Genomic DNA, 21,511 nt, shown 5'->3' with positions numbered 1-21,511 from the left:
TGATGTACAGATATTGCAAGCACCTACAGGTAAGCCTTAATCTAGGCTTACCTATAGGTGTAACTTGTCCCCGAGGGTTTACAACCACTTTAAAGTGAGTTATTTCCAAGAACCACAGGCCTACTATATAAAACGCCTTGCAAAACATTTGTACTGCTTTTAGCATAAAAAATCTGACATAATCATACCGCCAGGAAAGTTAACTGATGAGAGCTGTATGATTACCCCTGCTGTGTCCAAAAGGTAAATAAAGAGTCTCCTTTCTGTCCCTGCAGAACTGAAGGGCTGCAGATATAATATAGGAGGGCTGTCTCTACCCTTTTTCCATGGACCTGATTATATTTCTAATCACTAACCCTAGACACGATATAGAGCAATATACAATAAATGGAAAGCATCATTCCTTCTACTCATGTATCTTCTTAAAAGAGATACTGTAAGTAAATGAACATACTATTCTAAAACCTTCCGTAACATTCTTCACACTTGATCTGTGGGGTTAACAATTTCCCACGGATACAGGATAAAGACTTAATATGTTCCTTACAAAGAAATTATCATTTAAAGTCAAATAATATAGCATAAAACAGAGAAGTTACTGGCGAAATACAACCTTTTATGGAATTAAAATGATATATAGATATTTACTATACTTTTAGGTAAACTCTTTGTACTATACAGTACATCTTGTATGAAATACACAAAGAGTATGAAAACATACAGTATATTATGTACATATATATGATTCTTGTTTATTTTTTCAGGTAAAGCACATTCCAAAAACAACATTACAATCTAATGATCTATTACAGTTTAGAATTTTCTGAGTGCTGTATTTTAAAGTACCCTATGACCAGAGACTTTGCCTGTCTTTAAACTGACACCTGTTTTAACACACAAGCAACCCCTATCTATGTCAAAGAAGGAATCTGCTGGTGACTGGCATAACAAGGTCTGAGAATTGTTGCGTACATCACAGTATAGTATTCTGATGCCTCTAGATTATTGGTGATGTTTCTTGTCTACAACATTCCAATGTCAACAAGTCAAACTGACTATCCCAGTTGTTATCATTTTCAAAGTCGAACATTCTGTTTAGATGATTGGTGAACTTGCTAAATAGGAATAAGATACTGTATGTCCTGTAATTTCCAGCTTATTAGACATTAGACATATTAAACATTTAAAAAAATACAAAATTACAATGTACATAAGATTTGTGTTTGCTAAATAGAAGGAGTAATGTAGAAACATGCTGTAATGCATAAGGCAATTGTCCATCCATGGGAGTATATATGACATCAGTCTAAAACTGACAATCAGGGCCGGCCCTACCATGGGACCCAATGGTACCATTGTACCAGGCAGAACTTTCAGGGGGGCAGCAAATTTCCTACCTGCACGCCATTCCATTCCGCCAGCTCCTCTCTCCACTCCACTGTGGGGCTAATTGCCGCCCGACCGCTCCTCCCGTTCCGCTCTCTGCTCCACTGTGGGGTTAATTGCATTAATAAAGCCATAACAGGTCCTTTTTATACTCCTATATACATGTATAGAGCCATGATAGGTCCACTTTAGTTATCATGATATAAAATAATGGATGTGGGGGCATTTTGGTGGGCGTAATTTTTTTTTGGAGGGGCAGCATTTCATTCTTGGTACCAGGCAGCACAATGTCTTGAGCCGGCACTGCTGACAATACATTTGCATTGTGATTGTACCTCTTTAGATTTACCAACAAACAATAAGTATGAATGCCTACCTAAATTCAATGGATTGTTTAAGAATGCCCTAATTTTCTACAGTTTGATACAGTATATCTAAAGGAGATTGTACAGAGATTGAATTAGATGGAAGGGTGTATAATCATTTTTAGTTTTGGATACCCAGTTCTAGTTCAGATAAATTATCACAGGATATGCAACCAATTTTAGCAAAAATGTGACCTTTCTCATCCTATTGTCGCGTACACACGATCATTTTTCGGCTTGTAAAAAACTATGGGCCAAATCCTCAGCCAGGCGGCGTAACTTAACTTTCAGCAGTTAAGTTACACTGACTTAAAGTTTTTACCTAAGTGCCTGATCCTCAAAGCACTTACGTAAAAATTTCAAGCAGTGTAAGTTAAGTGCCGCCGTCGTAAGGCGTTCCTCCTCTCCGGGGGGCGTTTACAATTTAAATGAGGCGCGCTCCCGCGCCGGCCGTACTGCGCATGCGCGTGACGTCATTTTCCCGACGTGCATCGCGCGAACGTAATTGACGCCGGGCGGCTTTGTGGATTGCGACGGGACACTAAAGTTACGACGGGTGAAAAAAAGACGCGCCGGGAAAACAAATAATGTTAAAAAAAAATGACAGCGTCGCTCGGCATGCATTCCTGAGGGAGAACTCCATGCCAATTTTCAATGAAAAAAACGGCATGGGTTCCCCCTCAGGAGCATACCAGGCCCTTAGGTCTGGTATGGGTTGTAAGGAGACCCCCCTCCGCCGCAAAATTGACGTAGGGGGTCCCCCTACAATCCATACCAGACCCGTATCCAAAGCACGCTACCCCGGCCAGCCAGGAAGGGAGTGGGGACGAGCGAGCGCCCCCCCCCCTCCTGAGCCGTGCCAGGCCGCATGCCCTCAACATGGGGGGGTTGGGTGCTCTGGGGCAGGGGGGCGCACTGCGGGCCCCCCCACCCCAGAGCACCCTGTCCCCATGTTGATGAGGACAGGACCTCTTCCCGACAACCCTTGCCATTGGTTGTCGGGGTCTGCGGGCGGAGGCTTATCGGAATCTGGGAGTCCCCTTTAATAAGGGGGCCCCCAGATACCGGCCCCCCACCCTAAGTGAATGGATATGGGGTACATCGTACCCCTATCCATTCACCTGTAGGCAAAAAGTAAAAGTTAATAAACACACAACACAAGGCTTTTTAAAATATTTTATTATTCTGCTCCGGACGCCCCCCCTGTCTTCGTTATTAGCTCAATTACCAGGGGGGGCTTCTTCTTCCACTCTCCGGGGGTCTTCTCCGCTCTCCGGGGGTGTTCCGCTCTCCGGGGGGGGCTTCTCCGGACTCCGGGGGGCTTCTTCCATCTTCTCCCCTCTTCCGCTCTTGACTCGGCGAACCCCGGTTCTTCTGCAGCTCTCCGGTGCCTTCTTCTTCAGCGCTGGCTGCCTGCTATGTTTGTGTGTTAGCTCGATTTCAAACAGGCAGCCGGCGCGGTCTTCTGTGATGTCAGGGTCTTCTGGTCTTCTGTTCTTCCTATGTTGCCTCGTCGCCTGTTGTCGCTGTAATGATGGAAGCGCGCCTTGCATCCCATTTATATAGGCATCACCGTCCCATCATGCTCCGGTAGGTACCCACGTGGTGGGTGCCTACCCACGTGCACCCACCACGTGGGTACCTACCGGAGCATGATGGGACGGTGATGCCTATATAAATGTGATGCAAGGCGCGCTTCCATCATTACAGCGACAACAGGCGACGAGGCAACATAGGAAGAACAGAAGACCAGAAGACCCTGACATCACAGAAGACCGCGCCGGCTGCCTGTTTGAAATCGAGCTAACACACAAACATAGCAGGCAGCCAGCGCTGAAGAAGAAGGCACCGGAGAGCTGCAGAAGAACCGGGGTTCGCCGAGTCAAGAGCGGAAGAGGGGAGAAGATGGAAGAAGCCCCCCGGAGTCCGGAGAAGCCCCCCCCGGAGAGCGGAACACCCCCGGAGAGCGGAGAAGACCCCCGGAGAGTGGAAGAAGAAGCCCCCCCTGGTAATTGAGCTAATAACGAAGACAGGGGGGGCGTCCGGAGCAGAATAATAAAATATTTTAAAAAGCCTTGTGTTGTGTGTTTATTAACTTTTACTTTTTGCCTACAGGTGAATGGATAGGGGTACGATGTACCCCATATCCATTCACTTAGGGTGGGGGGCCGGTATCTGGGGGCCCCCTTATTAAAGGGGACTCCCAGATTCCGATAAGCCTCCGCCCGCAGACCCCGACAACCAATGGCAAGGGTTGTCGGGAAGAGGTCCTGTCCTCATCAACATGGGGACAGGGTGCTCTGGGGTGGGGGGGCCCGCAGTGCGCCCCCCTGCCCCAGAGCACCCAACCCCCCCATGTTGAGGGCATGCGGCCTGGCACGGCTCAGGAGGGGGGGGGGGGCGCTCGCTCGTCCCCACTCCCTTCCTGGCTGGCCGGGTAGCGTGCTTTGGATACGGGTCTGGTATGGATTGTAGGGGGACCCCCTACGTCAATTTTGCGGCGGAGGGGGGTCTCCTTACAACCCATAACAGACCTAAGGGCCTGGTATGCTCCTGAGGGGGAACCCATGCCGTTTTTTTCATTGAAAATTGGCATGGAGTTCTCCCTCGGGAATGCATACCAAATGCCGTCGCTTGAATGGGCCTTTACAAGGTGTGACTAACTTTACACCTTGTAAAAGCAGCCCTAGTTTTACACCAGGCAAACTAACACTTACGGCGTAAAAACTAGGTACAAAAGCTTTGAGGATCGCCCTAAGTGCTAATTTGCATACTAACAGAGGCATTTCGACTCGAAATGCCCCCAGTGGCGGATGCGGTACTGCATCCTAAGATCCGGCAGTGTAAGTCCCTTACAGATGTCGGATCTTCTGCCTAACTTAGGAAAACTGCTTCTGAGGATCAGTTCCAAAGTTAGAACCAGAGATACGACGGCTTACGCCGGAGTATCTCTTTTGTGGATATGGCCCTATGTTTTTAAAAAATGTAATTTAAAATGATCGTGTGTGGGCTTCACATCGTTTTTCGGCTTTTGAAAAATGACAAAAAAAAAAATTTAACATGCTGCATTTTTTCACAACGTTTTAAACTATGTCTATTTTCGGTTGTAAAAAATGATCGTGTGTGCGCTAAAATGACGTGAAAAACCCACGCATGCTCAGAAGCAAGTTATGAGACGGGAGCGCTCGTTCTGGTAAAACTACTGTTCGTAATGGAGTAAGCACATTCATCACGCTGTAACAGACAGAATATCGCAAATCGTCTTTTACTAACACAAAATAAGCTAAAGCAGCCCCAAGGGTGGCGTTATAGGCATGGAACTTCCCCTTTATAGTGCCGTTGTACGTGTTGTACGTCACCGCGCTTTGCTAGAGCATTTTTTTTAAACGATCGTGTGTAGGCAAGGCCGTTTTAATGATGAAGTTGGAAAAAACAAATTTTTTTCTAGATGCTGAAAAACATAGTTTTTTACAAGCCGCAAAATGATCATGTGTACGCGGCATTTTTGTGCAACACGTTATCCTAGAAGTTCCTGACTCCTTTTCTTGTAGTCAGTAAAAAAAATAATATTCAAAGTGCCATACATCTAAACGCTCGCAATAGTTAAATGATGTCTAATGGACTTGGGAACACAGTTAACTATTTAAAAAAACAATTGTTGCTTTCATTTTAAAGGGCCCCCAAAACTGGTATTTTTGTTAAAGGTGGAACCTGATGGGTTTAACAACTCTCTGGCTTCTTGTATTACCAGACACCTTTAAGCCTCGTACATACGATCTGATTTTTGTCCAACCAAAATTACATCAGAATTCAGACGGAATTCCATCGGAGTAAAAGGGAACATGTTCTCTATCTAAACTCTGATGGAATTCATCGGAATTTCTGATGGAATTACTCTGATGGGGCTGACACAGGGTCGGAATTTCCGATGGAAAAAGTCCGTCTGACTTTTTCCATCGGAAATTCCGATCGTGTGTACGGGGCTTAACATGTTCTCACTCTCATATTTGTATTCTTAATATAAAATAAATAAAAAGTCCCATAATGACCACCACTGGTGTGCTGAGTTGATACTCAAGCATAGAGCATAAGAGGGTTTACCTCTCCACAATCTACAAAAAAAATTTATATTGGTTGTCAGTAGACTGATTCTAAATATGACTCTAGTAATGTTTTAATATGGAGATAACCTGTATTGTTGTCCTTATTTATTTTTTTTACTAATATTTTATTTATATTAAAGAATTATCTTTGTTGTTCAAATGAAAAGCAACACAAAGACATGTCTCTTCTTCAGGATATGGGACATTACACATACTGTATACCTGTAAATAGAGTCTTATAGGTATCAACAATTTTGTAGAGCAAGTGCCTATCAAGTTATGCACAGTTGGGAAGGCCTCAATAATTCATAGTTTTTGTGACCAGCTTTAAGAAACCAGGTATTGCAGGCTGCCCATCCAGGCGCAATGGTACAAAATTACCATTTTAACATAAAAATATCTCCCGTTCACATTTACAAATCACCCAAACATCGCTGCAAAACTACCGGAAGAAAACATTTTTGTGCATTCAAAAACATTTTCAAGAGGACCGATGGAGGAGGTAAAATTAATTCTGGGGTAAAAACCTAAATCCAAGCCTGTAGAGAACCCATGAAATTTTGGTGTGTGACATTAAACTACAATTACATTTTTCACTTTTATCTGAGCTTGTGAGAAATTGCCATTTTTCCCATTGAATGTTATTGAAGCGGTTTCTATGGAAATCAAACACTGATAACATACCAACTTAAGTGCTGTTGTTTGTACAAGTTACATTAATGTAACCACAAAGCCTCCCAAAAGGGCATAGTGGTACTTTGTAAGTAAAAACCATGAAAATATTCCAGAAAGCAATGTTTAGAGAACATCACTGTTTTCAAGATTTCATTCTGCCTGCATTTAGAGTTTGAAACCTCTTGAATCAAAAGTTTGCAAGATCCTCTCCAATACTTTTTTATGTCTATACTGTGTGTGTGTACATATATTTATATATATATATATATATATATATATATATATATATAAAAAATAGATATATTGTTGTTGGCCATTCCAGAAAACACTAACATCCATATATAGGGCCAGATTCACGTCGAATCTGCTTACTCTGCGGCAGCGAACGTATTACATTTACGTTACACCGCCGCAAGTTTTCAGCGCAAGTGCTTGATTCAGAAAGCACTTGCCTGTAAACTTGCGGTTGCGTAGCGTAAATCCGCCCGGCGCAAGCCCGTCTAATTCAAATGGGGCGTGGACCATTTAAATTAGGCGCGTTCCCGTGCCGAACGTACTGCGCATGCTCCGTCCCTAAAATTTCCCGATGTGCATTGCGCTAAATGACGTCACAAGGACGTCATTGGTTTCGACGTTAACATAAATGGCGTCCAGCGCCATTCACGGACGACTTACGCAAACGACGTGAAATTTCAAATTTCGACGTGGGAACGACGGCCATACTTAACATTGGCTAGACCACCTAGAGGGCAGGTTTCGTTTTTCGCCACGTATCTCTACGGAAACGACGTAAGTCAATTACACCTGTCGGATCTTTGGGAGATCTATGCGTAACCTGATTCTATGAATCAGGCGCATAGTTACGACGGACGGATCTCAGAAATACGACGGCGTATCAGGAGATACGCCGTCGTATCTCTTTTGTGAATCTGGCCCATAGTGCCTTGAAAAAGTATTCATACTCCTTGAAATTTTCCACATTTTGTCAATAAATGCATTTTATTGGGATTTTATGTGATACACCAACACAAAGTGCAAATAATCGTGAAGTGGAAGGAAAATGATAAATGGTTTTCAAAAAATATCTGAAAAAGAGTGCATTTGTATTCAGCCACTTTACTCTGATACCCCCTAACTCAAATCTCGTGAAACCAATTGCCTTCAAAAGTCACCTAATTAGTAAATAGAGTCCACCTGTATGTAATTTAATCTCAGTATGAATACAACTGTTCTGTGAAGCCCTCAGATGTTTTTTAGAAAACCTTAGTGAACAAAACGCATAATGAAAGCCGAGGAACACACCAGACAGGTCAGGGATAATGTTGTGGAGAAGTTGAAAGCAGGGTTAGGTTATAAAAAAATATCCCAAGCTTTGAACATCTTACGGAGCACTGTTCAATCCATCATCTGAAAATGGAAAGAGTATGGCACAACTGCAAACCTACTAAGACATGGCCACCTAAACTGACAGGCCGGGCAAGGAGAGAATTAATCAGAGAAGCAGCCAAGAGGCCCATGGTAACTTTGGAGGAGTTGTAGAGATCCACAGCTCAAGTGGGAGAATCTGTCCATGGGACAAACATTAGTCGTGCACTCCACAAATCTGCCATTTATTGAAGAGTGGCAAGAAGAAAGCCATTGTTGAAAGAAAGCCATAAGAAGTTCATTTTTTTTGTTTGCAATAAGCCATGTGGGGGACACAGCAAATATGTGGAAGAAGGTGCTCTGGTAAAATGAGACCAAAATATAACTTTTTGGCCTAAAAGCAAAAAGCTATTGTGTGGCGGAAAACTAACACTGCACATCACCCTGGACACACCATCCCCACCCTGATGGCAACATCATTTTGTGGGGATGATTTTATTCAGCAGGACAGGGAAGCTGATCAGAGTTGATGGAAAGATGGATGGCGCCAAATTTAGGGCAATCTTAGAAGAAAACTTGTTAGTCTGCTAAAAAGACTTGAGACTGGGGTGGAGGTTCACCTGCCAGCAGGACAATAACCCTAAACATACAGCCAGAGCTACAATGGAATGGTTTAGCTCAAAACATATCCATGTGATAGAATGACCCAGACAAATCCAGACCTAAATCCAATTGAGAATCTGTGGCAAGACTTGAAAATTGCTAAGGAACAATACATTTTTCTCCAAGGATTAGAATGCACCCCCTTCCTATAATAAAGACATTACCAAAAAAAGTGTGAAAAATAGTTTTGAGGTGCAAAATTACTCAACTTGAAATAAAATCAGAATTTACAAATGTTTTATTAAATAAACATTAAAGATGTTTAAATCAACATATGAAAATTCGTACAATCGTGGTACAAAGGGTTTTTAGCTCTACATGTTTCACCATTAACATGGCTTGCTCAGGAGCTTACGACATATTAACAAGACTGTCCATTCAGAGGTTTTGGTAGTCCCTTGAAGTGGTGCTTGCATTTGGGGTGAGAGTTTGTTCATCAGATGATATATGTAAATGATTGTATATATTTTCTGTAGTGTATTATTATTAGACCTTTATGGTCTTTATAAATTAATTGTTTATCTTATTATGTTGATTGAATATACTTAATATTTTTCTTTGTTTACTTATAGTGATACTGTACACAAGGTTTCCAATAAGCTCCTGAGGAAGCCATGTTTATGGCGAAACATGTAGAGCTGAAAATCCTTTGTACTACGATCATATGATTTGTCATATGTTGATTTTAAGATTTTTATTTAATAAAAATGTTGTAAATTTTGATTTTGTTTCAAGTTGAGTCATTTTGCAGTGCAAAACTCCCATTTTCACACTTTTTTGGTAATGACTTGAAAATTGCTGTTCACAGAAGCTCTCCATCCAATCTGATAGAGCTTGAGCTATTTTGCAAATAATAATGGGCACAAATGTTACTCAGGGGTCTGAATGCAAATACACAACACACTTTCAAATATTTATTTGTAAAAATTTGGAAAACCATTTTCATTTTCCTTCAAACTCACAATAATGTGCCACTTTGTGTTGGTCTATCACATAAAATCCCCATAAAATACATTTAAGTTTTTGGTTTTAACATGACAAAATGTGAAGAGGTATGAATACTTTTTCAAAGGCACTGTATATATATATATATATATATATATATATATATATATATATATATATATATATATATATAGACACACACACGGTACTGGATATATATAGTATACACACACTCAAAAATATTACACATACTGTCAATGTATTGCTTGATACTATTAAGCCTCATACACATGATCGGATATCTGATGGATACTAATCAGATGGATTTTTTCGTCGGATATCCGATGAAGCTGACTTTCTTCAGTCTTGCCTACACACCATCAGTCAAAACGCGGTGACGTAAAACACTACGACGTGCTAAGAAAAATTAAGTTCAATGCTTCCGAGCATGAGTTGGCTTGATTCTGAGCATGCGTGGATTTTTGACCGATGAACTTCCACACAGATGATTGTTTTTTTCTATAGTTTTTTTTATCCATAGAAAAAATTGAAAGCATGTTCTATTTTTTTACCGATGGAAAACAAACCGATGGGGCCCACAGACGATCGGTTTGTCCGATGAAAACAGTCCATCGGTCCGTTTTCATTGGACAAACCAATCGTGTGTACAGGGCTTTATGCTTTATATTACTATGAGCTATGGGTAAAAAAAATTGTATGACTGCAAAAAATATGTCATTTGTTTGATATGAATGAGTTTCCATGTATCTCCTGGGGGGTAAATTGCTTTGCAGTATATACAGTGAAGGTCCTTAAAAACTCATCAGCTTCACTAAGCTGAAATATTACTCGGGATTAGCAAGAGCGCATTACTGCATGTTATATTTAACCAGCAAGTGTAAAAATGTCCTGTCACTTGAAGGTTAAGGCCATGACAAATGTGGAGTATATGAACTTCTGATATAAATACCAGGCAAGGGATTTTTATTTTAGAATTGAAGAATGAGTGACTTGCAAGCCTGGGCTGCACATGACAGCTCCCTGCTACGTCCACATATCTCAGCTCCTACTAGGAAATAAGATGATCCTATGGTGAACATTTCTGTACTAGCCAATGGTAGGAAATGAGAACTGGGAAGAATAACATGTGCTCATGTGGGAGTTTTATCACCTTGCAAGAGATTTCCCATTTGTAGTGTGTTTGGTCAAATATACATCATCTCAGCATTCTGTTTATATTGTGAGGCTGGCAACGGAATAAACACTGACAACTTTATACTTGTTTAACTATTAGGACGTAATTATTGCAATTTGCACCACCAAGAAAAGAAAAAGGCAAGGCTGAGGCCACAAGCATAGGGGGTCAGCTAAAAAAAAACTTATATAAAACATAACTTATATAAAATATATATGAGGTTACATAAACAACCATAATTAGCTGTACCTGCACTACATATTACAAGTCCCTTACCCACAGATGAAAGAATATCCCTAGCACAATTTTGAATGAGGTGCTTAACCATTTTGTGTAATGACAGGTTGGAGAAAAGCAGGAAATGATCCTGCTTAGGTATAAAACTCATCATTTAATATCATTCTTGCATGTGAATAGATACAAGCTGTGCCTAATTGGAGTGCTCCTATAGGAGACAATGAGCATTATACAAAGAAACACAATTTATAAAGCTGCTACTGACTCACTGGTTGTAAATCCTGTGCAGGCTCATCACAGTTTGTCACTTTTCATTAAGTAAAAAAAACTAATAAAAAATATTTTCAATGATTAATTTGCCTTGACTGCAACACTTAAAAACACATATGCAATAACCGATAAATGATCAAACCATCCTTAAAAAGTGGTTCCCACCATCGAACATACATGCAACAATTGAAAATAGTGCAGCTCCTGAAAAAAAAAAACATTATAAAGTAAATGTGCAACAGCTACAAAATTACAAACATAAAAAAACACAGCACAAATAAATTATTGTAATAGAGAAAAAACTGTTAAACCTTGGTTGGCTCAGTGTCAAACCAATCACTCACATCAAAATATAAGCATATACATGTTATAAACAGTGTCAGAAATTCAATGTTCATTAAAAAACATATTCATAATGTGCACCAATAGTACTTCAATGTTGCTGTCATGTGCTCCCCACCATCACAGGGTATCTTCATGTGTAATCACACACTCCTTAAACAAACACCACTCTGATAATAAGTGCCTGCTCACTTGGGAAAGAGGTCCTTAATTATAGGAGGTCATCCAGCGCAAGCAACCGAGAAGGGGTAATTATCCTTCACTGAGTAAAAAATATTATCATTGATTAACTGTTGTTGATGTCTACAGCTTATACACTTTGTCTTGATTGCAATTTTAAAACACAGAAACATATTGCTTTATTAAAATATGAATAAAGTGATAAAAATAATAAATAATAATAAAGTGATATTTTTTAAGAATTGTATATAATATAAAATAAATAAAGATTAGGACATTTAAATATATGAGTATAAAAGTAATCTTTCTCTCTGGGTACTAACTTTTTGCAGACCAGCCACTATACTGGATAAATACTACCAGCCTGCTTCTGTCCCGAGAGGACATACAGGTGCGTCTTCCAGGAACTGAGTTCCTGTGCATACCTGCAGGCACACAGACTTGTCATTGCACAGTGATTGGACACAACAGATCACAAACAAAAGATACAGAGTCAATGTACCATGGCTCTGTACCATGTCATCTCTGTGACCAATCAAAGCATCACATAATGTAAACACATGCTGCAGCTAGCTGCGATATGTCACTGGCTGGTGATCAGGATTGGTCCATGAGAGGAAACAATGGGGGTTATTTACTAAAGGCAAATCCACTTTGCACTACAAGTGCAAAGTGCACTGGAAATTGCACTGAAAGTGCACTTGGAAGTGCAGTCACTGTAGATCTGAGGGGGACATGCAGGGAAAATTAAAAAAGTGCATTTTAGCCTGCACCTGTTTGCATAATAAAATCAGCAGAGCTTCCTCTCATTTCAGATGTACCCCTCAGATTTACAGCGACTGCAAAGTGGATTTGCCCTTCGTAAATAACCCCCAATGTCTCCTGACTACCAGCTTGCATCAGTGAAATACAGCACAGTGGCAACAAAAAAACAACAACCCTGCTAATGTAATTCACCCCTCTACTGTATGTGCCAGCACATCTGTACATCAAGCCCTTCATCTTCATCATCGGCCATCAGCTTCTGTTGGAAATGATATACGCAGATCCTAATCGGAGTGTTGATTGCCATTATAAACAAACTGCTAGCATGCTTCAGCAGGCTTAAAACAAGCTTCAAGCAGCACTGAAGCCTGCTAGCAGCTTGTTTAAAGTGGCAATTAGCACTCCCATTAGAATCTGTTTTCAACATTTACTAAACTGGAGCTAAATGATACCTTAAAAACTTGAACAAAGCTTGCTGAATGGTCTGCAAAAGCTCTTATACAGGCTGAACCCTATGTGAAACAGGTCAAAACAATAGTGTAGAAAAAGACCATAAAAATCAGACTGTTTAATATTTTTCCGTTCCATCAAAACTTAGAGTATATAAGTAAAAAAAATGGTCTGGAGCTAGAAGCAAACAATCATCCAAATTGAACAACGATCTAATATCTATGGCTACCTCACAAAGCAACATTCTTGATTCTGGTATATAGTTAATAAACCCATCCCTTAGCAGGGCTTACTGTGTTAACTTAACATTACTTTGCAACAAACAGAGGTGCAAGAGACTAGTGGTACTTAACAGACATTAACGGTCCCTGATAACATTTGAAACATGACAAAGTCTTAAAGATAATCAATCATTTTGCCCATTCAAGACCTAAAAGCACCTTAAAGGGGTTGTAAAGGTAAAAAATGTTTTCCCTAAATAGCTTACTTTACCTTAGTGCAGTCCTCCTTCACTTACCTCATCCTTCGATTTTGCTTTTAAATGTCCTTATTTCTTCTGAGAAATCCCCACTTCCTGTTCTTCTGTCTGTAACTAAACACATTAATGCGACACTTTCTCCTTGGTGTGGAGAAAGCCTCTTGAGGGGGCGAGCAGGAGGGTCAGGACACTCTCTACTTTGCAGATAGAGAAAGGAGCTGTGTGTTAGTGGGCATCCTGACACTCCTGCTCGCCCCCTCCCCCCTCAAGGGGCTTTCTCCACACCAGGGAGAAAGCCTTGCATTACTGTGTGTAGTTACAGACAGAAGAACAGCAAGTGATGATTTCTCAGAAGAAACAAGGACATTTAAAAGCAAAATGGAAGGATGAGGTAAGTGAAGGAGGACTGCACTAAGGTAAAGGAAGCTATTTAGGGGAAAAAAAATGTTTCCTTTACAACCCCTTTAAGTAGACCAAGTTAGGTGGGCTGGTCTCTGAAGGGCAACATATCTAAAACTACCTTTGCCTCATTCGATAGGCAGTTAAAAAATGCTTTTTACATAAGGGACTTGGAATTTGGAAAGAAGACTTAATAGCCCACTTCCAGATGCACACATACTCACTTACTTGCATTCCTTCCACCACTCTGTAAAAGGGGTTGCAAAAAATGTTCTGCTTCTAGATATGGTGGACCATGTGGTTCCTCTAGATTACAATGCTTGAGTCTCAGTAGCCAGTCACTATATGAACAAGGAGATGACATCTTTAACCCTGTGTAAACTCTGACATCATCTGGAACATAGCTTATGATTTGAATCCTGAAGGACCAGTGGTAGTGATAGATAATCAGAGAGAAGGTAAGCATTGTTGTGTGTGTTTGTTTGGGGGGGGGGAGTTGGAGAAGTTGTAGACTAGTAAGAGAATTTGTGAATTTGCCTTTAATGAACAAAATGACAGAGTCTCTTTAAATGACATTCCAGGTCCTCTGTATGGGGAACATTCTTTAATAGTTTGCACAGTGGGGCAAAGGCAGTCTCTGATCTCGGATCTGGCCAGGCATGTTCTGGCTCTAAACAATCAGAAGCACTCTAATCTGTCCTGGAAGACCTAGATAATTAAGAGGGAGAAATTCCTGGAGCCCTACACCACCTGGGTGGGTGCTGACAGTTCATCACCCATGGGAGGTAAGTACAACAAGGACTAGGGATGGTGGGGTGTAGGGTGTTAGCTCACCTTTTCATTTTTTTCTGAAATTGTGAACGTTCACTTAAAGCAGTTCTCCACCCTAAAGTGGAGTCCCGCTGATCGGAACCCTCCCCCCCTCCGGTGTCACATTTGACACCTTTCAGGGGGGAGGGGGGTGCAGATACCTGTCTAAAGACAGGTATTTGCACCCACTTCCGGCCAGACGCTACGGGCAAAAGACGGGCATTCCGTCACATCCCGTCTGTCGTCCGTTGTGTGCTGGGAACACTCGGCTCCCAGCACACAGCGGGAGCCAATCGGCTGGCGCCGCGCGACTCGCGCATGCGCCGTAGGGAACCGGGCAGTGAAGCCGCAGCGCTTCACTTCCTGGTTCCCTGAGCGTGGATGGTGGGGGGAGCAGCAGAGAGACGAGCGATCGCTCGTGCTCTGCTGCGATCGGCGCTGGACTCCAGGACAGGTAAGTGTCCTAATATTAAAAGTCAGCAGCTGCAGTATTTGTAGCTGCTGGCTTTTAATATTATTTTCCCGTGGCACATCCGCTTTAAAGGTACTGTACTTTCCAGGTAGAACCTTGTCATTATGGGCCAGATTCACGTAGAACTGCGGCGGCGTAACGTATCGTAGATACGTTACACCGCCGCAAGTTTTCATCGCAAGTGCCTGATTCACAAAGCACTTGCAATGAAAACCTACGCTGGCGGCCTCCGGCGTAAGCCCGCGTAATTTAAAGGGGCGTGTGCCATTTAAATTAGGAGCTCTCCCGCGCCGGACCTACTGCGCATGCTCCGTTTCAAAATTCCCGCCGTGCTTTGCGCGAACTGACGTCATTTTTTCGAACGGCGACGTGCGTAGCGTACTTCAGTATTCCCGGACGTCTTACGCAAACGATGTGAATTTTTAAATTTTGACGCGGGAATGACGGCCATACTTTATACAGCACATACGTGTGCTGTGTAAAGTTTGGGCACCCAAAACGACGACTAAATTTGCGACGGGAAACTAGACTAGCAGCGACGTAGCGAACGCAAAAAAACGTTGTGTATCGCCGTAACTCCTAATTTGCATACCCGACGCTGGTTTACGACGCAAACTCCCCCCAGCGGTGGCCGCGGTACCAAATCTTAAGATCCGACAGTGTAAAACAATTACACCTGTCGGATCTTAGGGCTATCTATGGCCCTATGGGCCAGATTCACAAAGGAGATACGACAGAGTATTTCAGATACTCTGTCGTATCTCTCAGAGTATCTATGCGACTGATTCATAGAATCAGTTACGCATAGATAGCCCTAAGATCCGACAGGTGTAATTGTTTTACACTGTCGGATCTTAGGATGCAGTACCGCGGCCGCCGCTGGGGGGAGTTCGCGTCGTAAACCAGCTTCGGATATGCAAATTAGGAGTTACGGCGATCCACGATGGTTTTTCGCGTTCGCTATGTCGCTGCTAGTCTAGTTTCCCGTCGCAAAGTTAGTCGTCGTTTTGGGTGCCCTAACTTTACACAGCACACGTATGTGCTGTATAAAGTATGGCCGTCGTTCCCGCGTCGAAATGTTAAAATTCACGTCGTTTGGGTAAGACGTCCAGGAATACGGAAGTACGCTACGCACGTCGCCGTTCGAAAAAATTACGTCACTTCACGCAAAGCACAGCGAGAATTTCGAAACGAAGCATGCGCAGTAGGTCCGGCGCGGGAGCGCGCCTAATTTAAATGGCGCACGCCCCTTTAAATTACACAAGCTTACGCCGGAGGCCGCCAGCGTAGGTTTTCATTGCAAGTGCTTTGTGAATCAGGCACTTGCGATGAAAACTTGCGGCGGTGTAACGTATCTACGATACGTTACGCCGCCGCACTTCTACGTGAATCTGGCCCTATGTTCTTAGTTTTATGTGCACTCAGTGCTCTGAATAGGGAGGCCCCCACAGGTGGCTGGCTTCTGCAGCATTATTTAGGACAATGTCTTCAAACTCCTATGACTCAAAGTTCTTATCCTTGGATCAGGACTTTCTCTTTTAAAGGACAGGTAATTTTGACCTTCACACCTGTTCTGCTAAAGCTCATGTAACTCAATAAATAGGGTTGCCCTTTGCCATGTTTCCCAGTCTGGCCATACCAAATTTTAGGGCTGTTTTAATGATATTCTGATACATGCATGTTGCCTTTATGTTTATAGCATTCACAAAATGCTTATATTATCTGGCTATATATACTGTAACGCCTTGTACACACGATTGGTTTTCCCAGCAGAAAAAAGTCTGCCGGGACAACCAAGGGGAAAACCGACAACCTGCTCAGAAGCTATTTCCACCTACACACAGCCCTTTTCCTGGCATGAGAGCTTTGGTCGGGAAACCCGGCCGGCTGTGTATGCTCCACCGCAGGCTTTCCCCATAGAAAAACTGCCGGCTTAAAAACCGCCGGGAATCTCGGCAGGCAAAAAGAAAACATGTTCTCATTCTTCCCGTCCGGGATTCCTGGCAGTTTTCATGTCGGGAAAATTACCATGGAGCATACACACGGCCAGTTTTCCCGGCCAAAAGCTGTCATGGCAGTTTTCCAGCGTCCGTAAGCAGCCTGTGGCTTATCCATATATTTGCAAATGTGTGCAACCAATCCTCTGCTTTTAACATACTAAGTTAGACAGTTGAATTTGGCTTGCAATTTGGTTGGTAAGCTTGAGCCTGGTTATTACGCTATACTACTTTATTTATTTACTTATACATACTGTTTGCATCAACACGCATCTCATTTAAAGTCCCAACCCTTTCTTTCTTTCAATTTTCAGGGATGGAGGCATGTGTCATCCACATGCCTCATTCAAAGTCCCAAACCCAGTTCCATGTTCATGGCAGTTTTCCAGACGGGAAAACTGGTCGTGTGTACAAGGCATGACTGTTTTCTTGAACGAGAAAAATCTGAATTCAGAAACTAAGTAAGGCAAAACTGTTTATCCAGAGGCAATAAAGGACAACTGTACTGTCAGAAATGAGGGCTCTCATTGCTGACCTCCTTTGAACATGCTTGTTGCCTGGTTAACACTGACATTTAAAACTTTATGAGACATTGACCCAGAACCAGCCTGCTGATCAGGAAAGTTAAAGTAAAATCAAATCTCCTACTCTGCAGACAGACTCAAAAAATATTAAAGCCATAGTAACAACATGACAGTAAGGCAACTTTTTGCATTTTTTGAATAAGTCTATTTCCTCACTACAACTGTACTATAAATGAAAAATACTTTTTAAATCTAATATCATGGGTCACTTTATACAACAGCAATGGCAACAATACAGTTAAAGTCTGATGTGGATCCATGGCATGTACTGGCTTTGGTAATGTATTTGAAATTGGGAAGAACTTTTACAGTGCTGATGTCTATGTAATATTCCAGCAGCTGTGATCTGTAAAACAGATGGCTCTTAGCAAATTATTACAGTGTCTGCTTGATACAGGTTTCAAAATGCCCAGTCCTTCCACTGTTCTTGGCTTTCACTGTGCTCAGCTTTTAGAGAGTAATTTTATCCATTTTGAAGCCAAGTGAAGAGGGATTTTAGTATGGAGGCACCTACTGAGTAGCTGTTTTGGATTCAGTTTAATCAGTGAGACTGAATGAGTATGTTTAATACTATGCTCCTGGTGAGCTGCAAGAACAGTGCGTATATTTCTACAGAAATCCAAAAAGTAAATGATTGATTGGTAATGTCATTTTCTTTTTCTCAGACCTATAAAAGAAATACATTCCATGGGTTCAACAGGGTAGCCAAGAAAAAGATTTACTGTCTTTTATAATTGCTTTTATTGTGTATATGTTTAATACTGTCTACCTATAGTACACAAAATGTTATAGTGCTTTCATAGTCCATTGGTTCTTATTGGTTTTTAGTCGTTTTTTGTTTATAAATAGATCCTCTCCCTTAGGCCTTGTACTCACGACCGGATCTGTGCGCTGGAAACTGTCTGCCCGACAGTTTCCGGCGTACAAGGCTGATTTGTGTTTTGTTCCGCTGGCGTGTACACACCAGCGGACCAAATTCCCGTCGTACCGGAACGCGTGCACGTAAACTACGTACGACGTCACTATAAAGGGGAAGACCAAAGTTAATGGCGCCGCCCTCTGTTCCTCTTTTGCTAGTTACGGGTTTGCTCGTGTTAGTGAAGGTTTGGTTAGAGCTGATTCGCGCTTCTCGGTCTCCAGGCTTTGACAGCGTGTATTCACGGGTTCAGTGCGTGTGCTTGCGGTAACGTAGTTGTCATTCGGCTATAGGCAAGCAGGTTGTTTCTGCTTTAGCAGTTGCATCCTGTGCGCTCGTATCTGTTTGTCACGCGTTTGTCGCAGGTAGTGCTGGATTTGCGAGTGCTTTCTGTTTCAGTGTGTTCTTGACTGACCAGCCGGCCGGTTTGAAGCCATGATGGAGCAGCAGCGTCAATTTTCGCGAGTTGGTGCTGTTTATGGGATGGCTGCTGGATATGTTCATTTGTCCAGTACTTTGGCCAGAAACAGGGGGCGGAGGCGTTTCTGGACCAAGAATTGGTTGCGCCAGCGTGACCAGTTCTCACATATGCCTCTGCTTAGGGAACTCCAGGAGAATAATCCTAATGACTTTAGGAATTTTCTCCGCATGACGGACCCCGTATTCAACCGTCTGCTGGATCTTCTGTCCCCCTATATCACGAGGCAGGACACTGTGATGCGCCAAGCCATCACGGCCGAGCAGAGGCTTATTGCCACGTTGCGGTACCTGGCGACTGGGAGGAGCCTGCAGGACCTCAAGTTCTCGACAGGCATCTCTCCGCAGGCGCTTGGGGTCATCATACCGGACACGTGTGCTGCCATCATCAAAGTTATGCATGAGGAGTATATTAAGGTAAGTTTCCTGGCTCTAATAATGTGGCCAACTAACTTTATTTTTATTTTCCCAGATATGCTGTGTGTTTAACTAACGTTACCTTTTCTCCCTATGCATGTTGATATCAGCTTTACATGTTTTATTCTTGGCCTACCTGCATATTTGTCCCTTACCCAATATTAACCTGTCCAGCATGCTATCCTAGGGACAAACCCACCTTGCCATTTTTTCAAACAGGACTTTTTGGTTTTTGTGTCCCCCCCCCCCCCCCTTCAAACTTTTATTGTCCCCATCAGAGGGCTGTGGAGTCTCTTAATGAAGTGGCCCTATATATTTCATTTCCCAAATTCTCCATGCACATTTTTCTAAAGCAATTTTAATACTGTGAACTGTCACAAGGATGCTTGTAGGATGTATTTGTTACAAAGTACTAAATCTCTAATTTTGTTTGTCCCCACAGCTACCCTCCACACCACAGGAATGGCAGTCTGTGGCTTCCCAATTTGCCAAGCGGTGGGATTTTCCAAACTGCGGTGGAGCAATAGATGGGAAACACGTCCGCATTGTGCCCCCACCCCGCTCGGGGTCCTACTATTATAATTACAAGGGTTATCATAGTATTGTGTTGATGGCGGTGGTGTCGGCACAGTATGAGTTTCTATATGTGGACGTGGGGAAGAACGGCCGGATGTCTGATGGGGGAGTGTTCGCACGGACTGATTTCTATGATCGTCTCCAAGCTGGTGGTCTGGCATTGCCACCAGATGAAGATAATGTGGAAGGACTTCCGTTTGTGTTCCTAGCGGACGAGGCTTTCGGGCTTGGTCCTCACCTCATGCGGCCTTTTCCCCAGAGGACCCTCACCTCAGAGAGGAGTGTGTTTAATTTTCGGTTGGCCAGGGCTCGGAGGGTAGTCGAGAATGCCTTTGGGATACTCACCAACCGGTTCCGCCTGTTCAGGACATCGATACATCTGGCGGAATATAAATTGGACACCGTTGTATTTGCCTTCTGCATTTTGCACAACTTTTTACGCAGGCACTCCCAGACGTACCTACCCGACATCGGTTCTGAGGCAAGACTACCCTCAGATCCCCTTCCCGGGCTGGACACTGGTCGCGCTGGCTTGGCCCCCCAATCAGCTCGTGAGGTACGCGACAAATATGTTGAGTACTTCATGGGTCGGGGGGCCATTGCTATGCCAGATCATATTTCTTTCTAATTCGGCCCCCAAAGAAAGGAATATTCTAAAAAATAATAAATAATTAGACCATTGGACTTTATACAGTTGTTTGTCATTAATGCTTTTTCTCTTTTTCTGTCTTCCTGGTTCTCTAACTAACTTCTTCAATTGTAATGCATAATTGATTTCTCCACTTTTAGTAACTAACCACATTTTGCACAGTATTCACTCATCTACAAACAGGGTATTGAGTCTAGAAATAAGAAGCAACTCCATTTGTAAATGTTGAGGTCAAGTTTTTTAATTTTTGCTTGTTCATGACCCCAAAAATAATTTTATATTTTTTTCATTACTCCCTGCTTTTGTACTTAGGAGTCTACAACATTTTTTTAAACTTTTTTTTTTTTTTCAGGTAATTCAACCAAAAATATTATGCAGATTATACATTTATTAACAAGTTCACTTTTTTTTTTGTCAAATATAGTTAGATTTATTGTTTACATATATATATATATATATATAGATTATATTTGGTGGGGTGTTTACCGCCTTAATTTTTTTTTTGGGCATATTTTTTATGCACAAAAAACAATAATTTTTTAACCATTTTGTTTTTTTTTTGGTGTGTTTTTCTAAAAGTAAATTTTTAGGTGAGAATTTGGAGTCAAATCTCTACTTCACTAAATTCAGTGATTAGAGAGATTTATAATTCTATATATATATTTTTAAAATTTTTTGGCGTTGTTTATTCTTTATGGTCTAAACTTTATAGTATCCCAAAATGTTCAACATGGTCAAAAAGTAACAAAATCCAATTCCAAAAATATAAAAACTCACAACAGCAGTCAGTCATGG

At 42.1% G+C, this 21,511-nt stretch overlaps 1 protein-coding gene across 1 annotated transcript in view; it reads left to right on the top strand.

The window, feature by feature from the left end:
* Nucleotides 1-21,511, top strand: part of TBX18 (T-box transcription factor 18) — a 92,053-nt gene that overhangs the window by 59,248 nt on the left and 11,294 nt on the right. The window lies entirely within an intron of this gene.

Source organism: Rana temporaria, chromosome 4 (genome assembly GCF_905171775.1).
Source record: "Rana temporaria chromosome 4, aRanTem1.1, whole genome shotgun sequence".
Lineage (NCBI taxonomy): Eukaryota > Metazoa > Chordata > Amphibia > Anura > Ranidae > Rana > Rana temporaria.
The sequence above is the reverse complement of the archived record's forward strand: the minus strand, read 5'-3'. Positions and strand labels throughout refer to the sequence as shown.